Raw genomic sequence first — 15774 nt, forward strand, 5'->3', positions numbered from 1 at the left:
AATAAATTCATATAATCAAGTGATTGCACACATAGAAAATGAAGTATAATTATTCATTTTCCCCTAAATGTTGCTCACTCTACTTACTTTTAAAATAATTGCTGTGCAATGCAATGTGACTATAGGTCAGATTTAATATTTTCATCAAGCACATATCTGAACTGAATATGGTCTGTTCACCATAAATACTACAACAGCACGATGTTACAGTTTGATGTTCAGTTTAACCGTCTCACATTGTGACAAAATCAAGTTTTTCTCATGTCAGATATAATTACACACCGTTTCCCTCCTTATATCTCCAACTTTTCTTACTGGAATATTTAAATGCTTTACTTTGCAGCGCATGTAGAAATAATAAAAAAGGTTGCCATAAGTCAAACTCTTGTCATCCTTTGCCACTATACACTGCCAAACTTAAATGTATTTCCAAAAATAAATGATAAACTGAAAACTAGTAAGTTAATTTACAGCAAGTGTCACTTACTGCATGTCTGACTAAAACATTGGATTCTTGGCAGGCGGTTTCTTGTAGTGTAAGTCACCTGCGTCAATTTAATTTATACACTGATGAAATTCTGAAATGTTCCCTTCATGTTCAAGTCAGCACCGACAAGAGTGTAGACCATGTAAATCAAACACAAAGGAATATATCTTTGTTTGCAGACCACCAGACTGTCCTTTTTGTATTTTACTCATCCCTCAAGTGTAAAGATGGTATGAGAGGGATAAATGATTTTCATCGCATTTAGTTCTGGATATAAAAGCTTAAGCTCTGTTTTTTTCCCCCCAACAGACAATTTTCTTCTCTGACTTGAAGCATGAAACACTGTGGAGTGACTCATCAACCCTGAACGCACACACACAAAAAATACCCAGGTCTTTGATTTAAAAAAAAGGTACAAGTTATAACCATATGTTTGATGGATCAGTTCTCACTTCTGTGGCTTAGTTTTGAAACTGTGGCACAAAAGCATGTTTGAAAGGCACTTCTTTGTCCATTAGGTATGAGGCCTTGTTACCTGATTCCCTTACGCACTGTGGCATGCACTCACAAGTCTGACCAAATTAAGTCAGAAATCCAGGCAGCTGCTACAGAAACGCTTCTCATCTGGACTCCGAGTGCTATGACTAATGCTTTCCCGCTCTCCCGGTTTCTTCATCACGGTATTTGATTATACTCTTGTATTTTAAATGTTATTGCAGATCTATGACGTCTACATGGTACATATGGGGACAACTGCTGCAATCTCATCCAATTTTTAATTAGAAAATAATTATTGAGGAGGCTGTCTCACTTTACTGCCAAACCATGCCAGTCAGTCACCTGGTACTATCCATCTGATTGGTGATTACGTGTTCACCGTCTTAACTTTTACAGGGCACTCGTTGAAATACTTACATTTTAAATGTCAAGCCCAGAGTGTTATTGGAAGATAGAACAAGACTTTGTCCTTTTGTTACATTTTCCAAAAAGATATACAAGCAAAACACAAACTAAGTGAAAGGAACATTATTTTAGGACATAGTGTTTCCCAATCCTGGTCCTCTGGGACCCCTGTCCTCCATGTTTTAGATGTCTCCCTGCTCCAACACACCTGATAGATTTTATCAACTTACAACAACATCATTAGTTTTTGAGATATTACTGTAGATGCATGAGAGGAGCATACTTTTAGCCTTCCGGAACTGCACTGCACAATTTGCTGATTGCTGATTGACTGGTTTGGGAGTTACCAAATATATTGTTGTTCTTTGCCTAGTAAAGGATAAACAGAGTGGGCATGGGTAATGATCACATGATGTCACATGTTATATCTCTTTTGTTCATATTTCCTCTATCCTTTTTTGGCTGATCTCGGCTTTTCCAGCACAGCATCAGTGATTTGGCACAGAAGTACAAACATATCATCGCACAGCGAGGAAGAGGAGCGAGCAATTAGAGCCATAAATAAGGGAGAAGTGCAAAAGCAATGGGAGCCATGTCATCAGTTTCAACATTGCACTGGGGTAACGACAAGGTCAAGAATTAAACGCATTATATTACTGTCAAAAATGTAGAGGGGCGAGGCAAGGCAGTTTTATTTGTGTAGCACATTTCACGCACAAGGGCAACTCAATGTGCTTTGCAAAAAAAAGCTAAATGACATTTCAAATTTTGGAAACACTAAAATGTACAATGTTTGAACAAAACCCAATGATAACATAAACAGAGTAATAAAAGAAGAGAAGAAAACAAAAAGTTAGACTTTCAAAATGTGATAGTGCAGCATAAAAATAATAACTTACTCTCAAATCATTAAAAGAATGTAAAGTGCAGAATCTTGCTTCAGTAAATCTCAGAGCCCTACAAGGTGTATGTTCTTATAGTCATCAATAAATTCTGGGCCTCAACCGTTTAGTGATTTGTGGACTAGCAGCAGAACTTTAACGTCTATTCTATAACTGACTGGAAGACGGAGTAAAGACTTTACTACAGTTTTAATGTGCTCGGAACTTTTTTGTTCTGGGTCAAACTCGAGCTGCAGCTGTTTAATGCTAGCATGAATGAGCTCCTCCTGGTCTGTTTGGGACATAAAACCTATGAATCTGAATAGATGTTAAAGCTGTTTTGGTAATTCATTTGATATCACTGCTGACGCTCACATCTGAGTCTATCAGCACAACACGGTTATTGACTTGGTTTGACACGTCCTCCTCAAAACAATTACCTCAGTTTCTCCTCATGTTAATTGAAGAAAGTTTTTGATTCATCCAATTATTGACTTGCTCTAAACAATGACACAATGAGGAACAAACACACTATGCATTGATTTATGATACTCACGATACTATGTCTCACACTCGTTGAGGTGATCTATTCATCACACCTACCACGAGCAATGTGTCTTGTAGTAATAATGTTTGTCATGGCTCGTTGTAAACCATCAGGGAGTGCTGTTTCCAATGCATCATTGATGTTGTGCAATGAAGAAAGATCAAGCAAACTAGTCAGGCTTCCCCAGAAAGTCTGTCATATCTGGCCCTGTGTCCTCCACAGAGATCATAGCAGCATCACATATGATGATGTGGGACAAGACTTTACTGGAAAACATCACACTTTCATTCCAGATCCAGTATTAACTTTAAAAGTGAACATTTTTCCAATATCTAATTTGAATCTCTACAGCTCAACGTTCCACACTGCTTGTATCAAAACCAATTCATTTCAAAACTTCCAAGACTAATCAATTGAACTTCTCCTTTGTGAGTCTCTTCCATGACTTTGGAACCAAATCACTTTCAGCACTTACTGACACAGAGCAGTGTAACGGTTCAAGATGGGGAAACAGGCATGTAAAGCTTCAGTCTGACATGTCCTGTATGTGTCTGCACTGCATGTGCGTGACTGCATGCTGCAACAAGGCAGAGACAGTGTCCTCTGGGACCCAGACGCAGCGTCGTGAGGGTCACAGCAAAAACTTTATATCACCAGAGATGGGAAAGGACAGACAAAGGATGCAAGGCTTGAAGCAAATAGCCATTCTCTATTTAAACCTTTTCAAATACTTTAAAGTACTTTTCTCAAGGACTACTGCTGTGCTGAAACATTAGTGTTGTCCCTTGGTTGTAAATAAACTTAAGGTAATATAAACTGTCTGAAACAAAAAGTTGGATTTTTTTTTTTGTCCCTTAATCTTTACACCAACAAATGATCTTGTTTTTGGTCACTTATGGGCAGCTCCCGCACAGTTTTTAGTCTGTCCCCTCCCGTTGGACCAATATGCTACCAGGTTCATGGGTCTGAGACAGTTGGACGTCCGTCCATGTTGTGCTTAGCCAAAACTTATATTCTGCAGCATCAGGTATATTCTGTTAGTTTGCCACGACGAGCAAATCCTTCCTTCTTGTTCATGTGATCATGTCACTATTAATTATACCTGATTAATATTATTATTGTTGTTGTTCCTGACTGTCGTGCTCCTTTTCGGACATGTTTATTTTTTATTTTTTGGATTCTCCTTTTATATTACATTACGTTCACATCCGTCAGTTGTGGTCTTAACAGTGTTTAGAAAGGCACGAAAACAAAAAGGACTATCTAACAAGTTTAGGTGACTCTGAAAATGGGGACCAACATTTCTGTCCTGGGCTTTAATGAGCTTTGTCTTTGGCACATATAGTCCAACCTCATAAAGTGCCGCACATTACAGGCTAGCCTTAAAGGGGACCAATATAAATGCGAATGGTTTCGTTTTTCCATCACAACTAAACCGTGTAATCAGCTTTAACATTATGACAAGCCTAGTCTAAGTTGAACAAGAAATGACTTCATGATACACAACATGAAGAACAAGCTCATTATATCGCCCATCGTCTCCCACTTCATCCACCACACGAGGGTTGGGTGGTGGCAGAGACAATCGATCAATATTCCTCAGTTATTCTTGAACAATCAGGATTTATGTGAATCTCACACTTGGACGAGCGGGGACGTAACAGGATGTTTCAGAGTTTCGAGTGTGGTCGAGAGAGAGACAGAGCAATGTGAGATGCTGTTCGAGTGCTGACTGATGAGTTCTATTAGTTGGCCAATTACAGGAACATTTAAATGAAGAGCATAACATACAGAGAGCGATTCATCATGTAGAGGTACAGCAGCAGGTATTAATAAAAATACCAATTTATCTTAAAACTCAGTGAGGGATGGCGACGTGTCATCGCGGCTGCTTCTTATTCAACGGCAACAAGGATTGTGGGTAAAAGATTGTGTGAGTTGCTGAATTCTATTAATGTAATGTGATGTCACACAATATCAGAGTGCACTGGGACTCTTGTTGAATTATCAGCAACATCCATCTCTGCCGCTCATCCCCTTAAGGAGCTCTTTTTCTGCAAAGCCTATTTATCCTGATTGATTTCTCATTAGACGTTAAACTTCAGTGTTTCCACGTTATTTTAGTCTTTTCTTTGTTTACAGTTTGATTTCGTCTGGGGGCTTTAGTTTGTAATGAGCTTGGGCTTCTATAGAAAAGGTTACTAGAAAAGGTTACAGCCGCCGCTGACCCTTCCTGTTTCTGTGCTTGTGTGTGTGTGTGCTGAGGAGGAGATAAGAAGCTGAAGAATGGCTGATGTGACGGCCATCTATACCTATATTGGTCTGCCTCTGGCCTCCTTTTGCCTAGTTTTTGGCTGGCAGCTTGTCTCCCCCACTTCATCAAGCTATGCGCATCAGCTGTGGGAAGTCTATTTAAACCTTGTATTAGCAAGATGGCTGTCTCTCTCCCGCCTGGAAGCCCGGTGGCTTTCAGTCGCTCAACACGACTCCAGTTTTGGTTTGGTTGGTAGTTGATCACTGTGTGGTCCTCCCTACTTTGCTCCGAACAAGCTGGGCTTAACGCTGACAGCGACATGTGTGTCCCGTGTCCTCATCTGCTGTGACTCCACAGTTACGTGGTGTTTTCATTTGTAACCTGGTTACTAATGGAGCTACAGTAACCGTTAGGAGTCCAAATGGCTTATTGAACAATTATCTCACATTAGTGCTGGATGCTTTTTGTTCAAACTTCAAAGTACCATTCAGATGTGCAGAGACATTTGATTTGTAAATTGTTCTGTTTTAATGTTGTGATAGACTGTGCTTCATATTCACACTCGTAAGTGTGCAATTTGTCTCAGAACCCGAGCACATAAGAAGCCACACGCACGCACGTGAGATGAGCACAAAGTGTCTTTGAGAGGTAATCTGAGGTCTTCTTTTAAGGCCTTCTCACACGATTACATTTTTCAAAGTCACGAGGTTATACAGTGGCACCTTAATTCATGATTGTTTCATTTATCCATACGCGGATGTAAAAATCAAAGTGTTCTTTTTATTCACAGGTGGTTTGGTTTTGTGATTATTTGTTTTAAGTCCGCGTGAAGTGATAAAAATATTGATTGTGTTTAGACTGCAGCCCAAATTAGATTTTTCTGGACAGCTAAAATTACACATGAGATCTGATTTTTCCAAAGCTGATTCAAACCACATACGGAGGTGGTTTTGACTGTGATTCGGATCAAATTTTTGCAGACCGTTTTTATTTGTTCCCGTCGTGTTGCGTCGCAGAATCGGAAGTGATACGCATCCACTTTAGTCAGTATGTCAGCTTCCACAGACTTGTGTTGCGTTGCATGTTGGCTCCATGATTGTTCTGCCAGTCCGATGCTCCTGCGGAAAATATGTTCTATTTTTGCAAGATGACAGAACACAACACTTCAATTCAGCAGAACAGGACAGGAAATGTAAAGCGTTGACATATCATATTTTACACGCATGAAGTGGAATCCTGGGGTGCTGTGTCCCTTGCAGTAGATGTCCACTCATATCTGCCGTTAATTTTCCTCAAAATGATTTCCAGAATGTGCTATTGAGGAAGACCCGGAACTTGTGATTGAGACGATTACCTCCCCAGGAAAATGTTAACTGACATTGTAGGTTCATTTTCCCATAGACTTCCATTCAAATTGACTTTTTGCAACCAACAAAGTCGAATGTGAGAATTTTGGTTTAGGTGCGAGAATGTGTGTGTGCATTAGGTTGTATATAATAAATGTGTACATGCACAAGTGTGTTGTTTGTGCTCCTCTGCATCTAATCTACATCTGCACCCATTCTGCGAAATGAAATGTGAAATGTGGAAGGGGACACTTAACATGAATGCTTGAAAAGAGTGAGCAATCAATGGCGTAATATCATCTCTTATTTGTCTCAGGCACGTCCACGGGCAGTACTTTTAATCCTTCCAATCTCGGTCCATGGTCAAGCACCTTCGAATGGGAGCCAGTGTGCCGCGTTGTTATTTGAAAGACCTGAAATCAAGAGTGCAGCCTCTTCATTTCCTTTCCATTCCTTTAAGAGAAGCTGCAGACAGATGGATGAAACTCTCTCAATGCCTGATACGCTGAAAGCCACTTTAGGATTGTAGGAGTTGACATAATCCGCCTTTATTGAGACAGTCGCCTCCGCTTCTTTGTGGAAATATCAAAGATCGTTGCTTCTTTCCTTTCAGACTTCCTTTAATCAGATGTAATCACATCACACATAAAGGGCGGAGGGCAAAGCGAAGAGTCCCTGACTTTGGTAGCTAATCACGCTCCGTGCCCTGTGTGTAACATGTGTTACCCTCTGGACATTAACACTGGCTTACTGGCTGCAAGTGACAGCACAGTGCTGTTTTTTTGAGGCGGGTGGGTCTGGAGATGCAGGGTGCTGTTTAATATGCATGGACTCACTAATTATAGCCCTCATACTCTAATGATGTGGCCTTGAGACTGCTATGGAGAGGAATGGTCTTGAATATGCTTGCATGAACACTCACATGACGGCAGATTCTGGCTGATAGTGAATCAATCTGAGGACACCCCTTAGTAAATTAGCATGCTCAGGGGTCTAAGATGGCGGTGCATAGGTTTGAATGAACAAAAGTGAACTGTTTAACGAGAGATGTCATTAAAATACGAGAGATCCAAGCAGATTTGGCAGAATAAGGACTTTGTGAAAGATTAACGAGTCCAGAGAAAAGTGTATCAAATAGGCTTCTCATGCTGTCATATCTTAAAAGCCGGCACCAGTACTTCTACCTGGGAGCCTGCCAATCATGGTGTCACCTACTGTCAGTGAGTAATCTATAGTCTCCCCTCTGGCCTCCCTGATCACTCATCTATTACAGTGCTGTCTCCTGCACTCCAGGAAAAACATCACCACACAGCCTTTGTCTACACCCACACTTCATTGTCGGTACATGTATTTAGAAAATATCTTCATCCACAAACACGCACTGAACATGATACAAAAGCTGCTGGTAACCCTGACTCTGCATTGACTGTCATTCATATGGACTGCCAAAACAAAGTGTTATCTGTAACTTTAACCTTCACTATTAATGCCTAACCTTACAATTAAAATCTTAGCCCTTAACTTAACCAATTCCTTAAAAATGAGTTTCTGCCTCATTAGATCTTGGTCCTTATGCCAAAAATGTCCTAAAGTGGTGCCAAATGCATGTATACACACACGCACACCTTTGTACAGGACACCCATAGATATGATGCATTCCCTTCCCCCTTATTCTAACCTTAATCATCACAACTAAATGCCTAACCCTAAACCTTAACCTATTCTACCCCAACCCTAAAACCAGGTCATGGACAGCCTTTTTAAGGTGTGAGAGAATGTGAGGACCAGCCAAAATGTCCTCACCGTCACAAAATGCCCCTGCTTCCTGTGGTTTATAATGTTTTTGGAACACACAGTGCATAAAGAATCTCACTTCAGCAATGTCTCGGCCTTGCTGTGGTCAGACATGACACAAGGAAACGAGAGCACAAGCAGACCACTGCAGAAACACTGCATCTACACTCTTTGAATAATACCAAATATTGCCCATTCAGTGGGTTTCCTTGAATTGTGGGAGGTGATTGTAACAGAAAAGCAAAATACTAATTCACAAAAACAGACCCAGAGTTTGCACAACCATTGTGCTGCTTTAGTTGAGGATGAAAGTGTGTGTGCATGTGTGTGCTTGTGTGTGTGTGGGAGTCTTGTATGAAGATGCAGTGGTAGTTCCCTTTGAGAGAGCTCAGGCTGAAATTGAAAGCAAGGCATCCTAATTGTCCCTCAGCCCTCAGCAGGGTGCCTGCTGCTACATGGCAGAGATTCCGCAGCTCTGTGCTGCACCGTGGTGAGCTGTGGGGAGATTACAGCATTGTGTATGCTTTCTGAAGCTCAATCGTCACCCGGCTCTGTGGGTGGCTTTCACACCCACAAAATGGGTAAATTATCCCATCACAGACACCGACCCACACCACTCTTGCACAATTAACTGAGCCTGACACATGACAAGAGGAGCGGGTGTTTTTGGAACAGCTTTTCCAGTCGTAAAAAAAAAAAATCGATCTAAATGCATACCCTCGCAACATTTACCAAAATGCCAAAGCTGCTTTTTCTCAGTTTTACTCCAGCTCTCCTTCAGCAGAGCCCATCTGTGTCCGCCTCGTGTTCTAACAGTAAAAGCAATGCTCTCTTCACTCTGGCATATGTAGGAGCTTAATTAGACACGAGTAAAGCTCCTCGATTGAGAAGCACAGTTGTTTGCACAGTTTCCAGCCCTGACCCAGTTGGCACAGTCATATTCATCATAAATGCTGTGAACGTGAATGTCCCTGTGGTTCTTCTTATGTGGTTGACAGAGAACATCATGTTGCTTTAATTGCTGTGTGGTTCTGTGCGAGGACGCAGAGGACACAACCAGGCAGGAGATATTTCATAGATGGATGCTTGGACAACATCAGAAATGTTGTGACATGTTTAACATCATGTCCATGAGTGGAAAAGCATGGAACTTTAACTTTGCCCATAGGTGCCTTGTCAACTTTAAATCCTTAATATTCATGTCATATATTCCACATCTCACATGTTAAGAAACATTTGGTGATTCATACAGCATTAAATGTAGATTGATAACACTATCTGGGCCAAATTTAGATGCTATAAGGACATGTGATTATGGTCATGGAGGCTTTGAAATAGTCTAAAAGCACCTTTGCTAGAGCTGGGCTGAATCACCTGCCAGAAACAAATGTGTCAGGAGCAGGAAACACAACACAGAACACAAGAAAGTGACCGAGTAGCAGTCATTTTATAGTGATTACACTTAATGTCTGTCATTTTATTCTCTAACCCATTCCTTTGCAGGAAAAATACCATTTGTTAGTTGCTGTTATGCCTTTTTATGACCAGTAGAAATGGTGCTTATAGTTCAGTTAACTACCAGCCTGCTTGTGCTCTTTTGCTTTGTGTGGTCGTGTTGCTTTGGCCTGAATAATGACATTTTAACACTGAGAATGAACACACTCATTCACAGGAACACATACCCCTCTGATGAATGGTTGTACCTTTCAACCCTGATTTTGCAGGTAAAGGTAAAGCGTGCGGTCATCCATCGTGTCGCCCACCGTGTGCTTGTGTGTGTGTGTGTGTGTGTTTGTGACTGTGTGAAGAAGTGCTGGAGGAGAGGGAACTTACTAGGTGAAGGACAAAGCTTGCTCAGCACTGTAACTCCACCGCCGAGCTCACCTTCTCACAGCAGGAACAAGAGAAACAGTATCAGATTTGCAACATTTATGATGACTTTTACATTCACTCTCAAATGACACAGCCACACTGTGGCAACTACTTTGGGACAAACCTTTCAGGACAACTCACATTTTCATTTGCATATTTTCAGCCAGACATTTTATTGCCTCCCTGGATTTTTTTTTATTGCACCAGCAGATGTTCTTCAGGCTATCATCAAAGAGATTTATGCAAGCTGATTACAGCCAAAGAGTCTCCAGGACTCAATAAACATGTTCAAGCCGGAAATGGACCCATGGCTCTTTCTGAAGCTTAACAAGGTCTGGTCTCCTTTGGTCTCCTTTGGTAGTTCAACCTGCATGTGGAGAGAAGTTGTGTATGGTATGGCATATGAAAAGTTCAGGATTGAACGTACTGTGCTTTGAATGTGATCCACAGGATCTTAAAATCTATCCCAATACATGCACAGTCAGGGCTTTCTCCTCTTTCTTTTTCATTTCCCCTCTTTTGTTTTAGTCAGCACCTACAGACATTTGTCATTAAGTCATCCCCTGTTCTGTGGAAGGTTTGCACTTTCATCCTCTCTTTGAAATACTCCTGCAAGAGTTTACCAAATAATGCAGCTTAGTTTCCTCAATTAAATGTCCCCAAAATAAACTGTAAAATGACCCAGAGAACAATGACACTAACAAACTGGCTTCCCTGCATTTTGGTTGCTTTAATTATTTCTCAGAAATTTGGCTCATTGAGGTGTTTAATCAATTACTCGAGAAAAACACATCTTAAATTCCCTATTTTAGAGATAATTGGGAGCAGCAAGGTCTATAGGACCTAACCCATTGGCTTGATCAATTAAGAGTTAATTATATTTAACCAGGTATTGCATTCTGCACAGTTTGTGTGCAGTGTCAGCTGGAATCCTCTTAAGCTCCTCACATGACCCTGAACAAGATAAATGGATGTAAGAAACCATATTTAGAATAGTGTGTGTGTGTGTGTGTGTGTGTGTGTGTGTGTGTGTGGGTGTCGCAAACAAGGACCCTTCTGCATGGAGTTTGCCTGTTCTCCCCATGTGTACGTGGGTTTTCTCCGGTTTTAGGCCAACTGGACATGCTAAATTGACCGTGAGAGTGGATGGTTGTTTGTCTCTGTGGCCCTGTGATGGACTGGCGACCTGTACAGGGTGTACACCGCCTTGTGCCCTATGTCAGCTGGGATTGGCACCAGTGACCCTCATGTGGAGGATAAAATGGGAGATGATGGATTGTAGTGTGCTTGATTTTTTTTTTACTGCAAGTCCACAAATGGATCACTGTACTGGAGACCTTAAGTTAGGGTCTGAGTCTATAGACTCCTCAGGGAAGTGTTTATTGATGTTATACTGAAAGCTGACTTTTTGAAACCCATGGAGTTTCCCCTGATGGTCTTCAAGAGAATTAAGTTTTCAGGCACTTCCACAATGGCTTCATTTTCCAGACCTGGAGAGATGTGTAATGTTAAAATAACATGAGATGTCATTTGAGTCCTAAATGCACCACAAGAGTATGCTGTGAAGATGTAATGACTATATATACTGTGTATATATGTGTTTTATGGCTGTGTAACTCTTCCTCGTGCTCGAGTCAGAGACTGTGAAGAGTAGCCAACATACTTTATCCCTCCCTGTGTGTCTGCATCCCAGAAAGCAACACATTAAGAAGTAAACAGGTTGTTTGTCTAGGTGCATGCCTAAATGGGTAATTAGAAACGCTCCAAATAATCTCACTTGTGCGTCCCCAAACCCCTGTGCAGGCTGGTAACCCTTCTATATCAGCATTCATCTATTGGAAACATTCGGACTTAAGTAACACAAATTCATTACTTACCGACAACAGGGACTGTTTAGGCCTTGTCCGCTGTCTCCACAGGGAAACAACAGTCAGCTGTAATTAATAAATTACATTAATTTAAAGCAAACCCTTAAAGTGGAATAGTAAACTTATTGCACTACTATATTGCTCTCATGAGTATCAGCATAATGAAAACACCAGTGATTTAAAAAAAAAAAATCCACTCAGGTGTTTATTAGCTGTCTGATATGCGGGTTTTGTCTGAACATGAATGCTTCTGATAATCTTCTGAGCAATGAATGTCGAAATTAAACAGTGAGCAAAAGTCATCTCCTTCACTGTGACACAACACTGTCCTCCTCCAGTCTAAAGGGGCTCAGCTTTGACGAGGAGCTCTCAAGAAATGCTGCGAAACAGCAGAATTGTGTGTCGCACAGCACAATTAAAACCATTGATTTCCTCGAGGGCAGCTAAAAGAGATTGCTGTTCTTATTGACCTTTTGTCCATTGCAATCTGTTGATTGCTTCAATTGATTTGAAGCTTTGGATGTGATGACACCTCAGTTGAGTGCAGTTTGTACGTTCGTGCTCATCAAATCCTCAAGTGAAAAAACAAACGATTTAGATTTACTCACATGTCAAAGTTGTACATTTCGGGCTTTAGTGGGACAATGATTGACATTTATTTTAGGGTGTTTAACACCAAAAATACAATGATGAATGGATTAACCTGGGTGTTAAAAATGTACAGTTTTTAAAATAAAAAGATGGTCAAGAAAAAAATCTCTGTTTTAAGGTTGTATTTCAAATGCTGTGCCAGAATAAATGAACGACTTCATATACTGCAGGGCTAAATGACACACAGTGCTCAGTGTAAACTGCACATGATTTGTGTGCCAATGGAAAACTGAACAAGCACAGCCAACAAGCTTCAGCAAATAATCGACTCCTCTGCGACATTTGACAGACTGTGTCTATGTTTGTATTTGCATCCACGAGCATGTGTTTATGAATGTGCAAACGCATGCTTCCGCTCTCTCACACACACACACACACACACACACACACACACACACAGCTATTCTTCTGCACTGACTACCATTCATTTACACAGCCCAAACAAAGCATTGTTCCTCACCTTAAACATATCCAGTTAATGCCCCCAAATTACGCTCTACCTCATTAGGACGAGGTTTTGGTCTGCATGAGGACTACTGGTCCTGCCAAGGTCAGTGTTTATGCCAGAAAAGGTCCAGAAAAGAGGTCAAATAATCTCTCACTCACACACACACACACACACCTTGGAGTTGGTACGTGCCTGTAAATCACCTCGTGCTCCCAATGGTCTGCTGCTGGCTAAGCCACTGTTAATTTCACTAACCACCTTGGCCATCTTCTCTTCGGTCATCATTAATCGTCTCTCCTCTCCTCTCCATTCTGCCCCTCCCCCACACACATCATTTACTTTCCTTCAGTACGTTTCTCTCCTCCTGCTGTCCGCTGCTCCAATATGTGTGTAAGCGCTGCAGTGATGAGATAACACCGACAGGCCCAATGGCAACAGTGCAGCAAAGTTAACAAAGAACGAGCAAAGTAAAAAGAAAATATATATATATATATATATATCGATATCGATAACATCCTCCTTCCCTGATGTTAACAAGACAAAATAAGATCTGTACCATGCTGGCCGTTAAAAAGAGCTGTAGACAGTCAAAAAGTTTCCACCTTTGAAATTATTCATGGGTTTTTCATTTCATGTTCCTGGGCTGTAAAAGGTCAGCTGTTGTATGAATCAGACTCATCGCAAAGACCAAAACCATAAACAAGACATGACAAACAATGTGTTATCACCAATCATCACATTAAGCTGTTCATTTGCTCTTTTGATATTAATACTTTTTTCATATAATTATAGTCATTATTCATCGTGAACACCTCTGCAGACATGAAAAACATCCCACTCAAACGAGAAAACAATTCCTACCAGCATTTCTAGAAGCGCACATGGAATGAGATTAGGGCAATATGGCACGAGACCTCTACTGAGATTAATTATTGAGCTACCATATTGCAGCATTTGGGCTCCTGGCCTATGATTCACTCATGAATCCATCTGGTAGGATGTCCTTCTTCTTTTTTTTGTTGAAAAGAATTGGATTAAAAAAGTCAAGCTTTCACTCAGTGGAAGTGTTTACTGGGAAATGTATCAAACCATCTCAACGTCACAAACACACAACCGGCCAAGTCCATGGGAATGAAGCCGTGTCTTGTGACTCGATTGAGTTTTCCCATCGTCTTCTGTGATGATCAATGTCAGTCAGTCGTGGGGTAATTGTGTATCGCACGTCACACAATGTATCCAATTAAAATGTAGGGTAAAATTCAACTTTTTGAGTCCATTTTATCAGAAATGTGTCTTATTCTCAAATGGCTGCACATCTATGAGCTTTAATTTCCTATAGCTGTGATAGCAGTAACTGTTATTTACTGTCAGACTTTATGTTGTTTATTTAATGTTAATATTTCACTAGTGATACTTTTCACCCGCGTATTCATGTTCCCCTTGATGGGAAATGTATTTTTATGATTAGTCAAAGACTAGTTATTTGTTATTTGTCTACAAATGTAAAGAAGCAGCCAGTTGAGCTGTCACAAATAGCTGGATATGAAATATTTTAGTGACAAAATAACATTTTGCTTTGATTGATACAGTATTATATTGAATAATGTATGAACATTAAAGCAAACATGTAATTAGCATGTCAATAGAAGGACACATTGAACATTAACATCCATAATAATGATATAATATAACTCTGCTTCGACTGTAAGAGTTAAAACATTTGACTAAAAAAAAAAACCACATAAATTATTTCTTCTTCCAATATAAACATAAAATATCATTCTATGCCCCAGAAAAACGAACATGAAATATTTCACTGAGTACATTAGGACTTTTTAAAATATGACAACTAATTTATCAGAGGTGGACGTGTGATTCAGTGTGACATTTCTTTAAAAGCAACAGAATTGACTGCAGTTGAAATGAATGAAACACAAACACAGAGTTGAAAGACAATGTGGGAGCACAGCGAGGCTGTTTGAGGGTGAGAGGACCTTTGTTGTCAGGTTTGGTCTTCAAACATTGGAAATACTTTTTATGGGTCATCTCTGCCCACAACACAGAGCCCATCTGACATTTCAGTGGAAATGATCTCTCTCCCTGCCAGTGAGCTGAGGGAATCCATCACAACACAAGGTCAAATAACATATTACATAGAAGAGAGTGTGTTAAAGGCCCAGTGTGTAGAATTTGGTGGGACTGTAAACACAAATTAAATATAATATTATGTTTTTTGCTAATTTATTTTAGAATAAGCCATTTAAAGTGGGAGTGGGTCTTTTTCTATAGAGTCCACCATATTGTGCCACTTTTTAGACTATTAATCATCCATTTTACACTGAAGTGGGCAAAAGCGGGCTTTTTATTTGTGGCTGATAAACATGGAAGTTATCGTAGGAAATGCTACAAAACGTACAACCCTTCGGCCTCCAGCTGATTTTTTTTAAATCATTGTATATGATTCATTCAAAGAAAAGAGTCCTACACTTCACAGCTACATGATTACATGATGTCAGTGGCCGTGGTGAGTTACAAATATCCTGCATATAGCATATTGTGTGAGTAGAATTATACATTCTATCTGTAAATGTGTTTTACAGCATTAGATCTGATGTTTTAGCAATGCTTTAATGACCATACAAAATGATTATTTCTCAGTCGCTGGAGTGGAGCACATCCGGTAAAGATGGACATGTATGCACTTTTTAAATAACACATTTTTC

At 40.3% G+C, this 15774-nt stretch overlaps 1 protein-coding gene across 1 annotated transcript in view; it reads left to right on the forward strand.

Moving 5' to 3' along the window:
• Nucleotides 1-1018: 1018 nt before the first annotated feature.
• The window catches only part of neto1l (neuropilin (NRP) and tolloid (TLL)-like 1, like), an 83966-nt gene continuing 69210 nt past the window's right edge, over nucleotides 1019-15774 (forward strand). The window contains exon 1 of the mRNA XM_058644301.1: nucleotides 1019-1167. The gene's annotated coding sequence lies outside the window, so the exon portion shown is untranslated. The remainder of the gene's footprint in view (nucleotides 1168-15774) is intronic.

Source organism: Solea solea, chromosome 1, assembly GCF_958295425.1.
Source record: "Solea solea chromosome 1, fSolSol10.1, whole genome shotgun sequence".
Lineage (NCBI taxonomy): Eukaryota > Metazoa > Chordata > Actinopteri > Pleuronectiformes > Soleidae > Solea > Solea solea.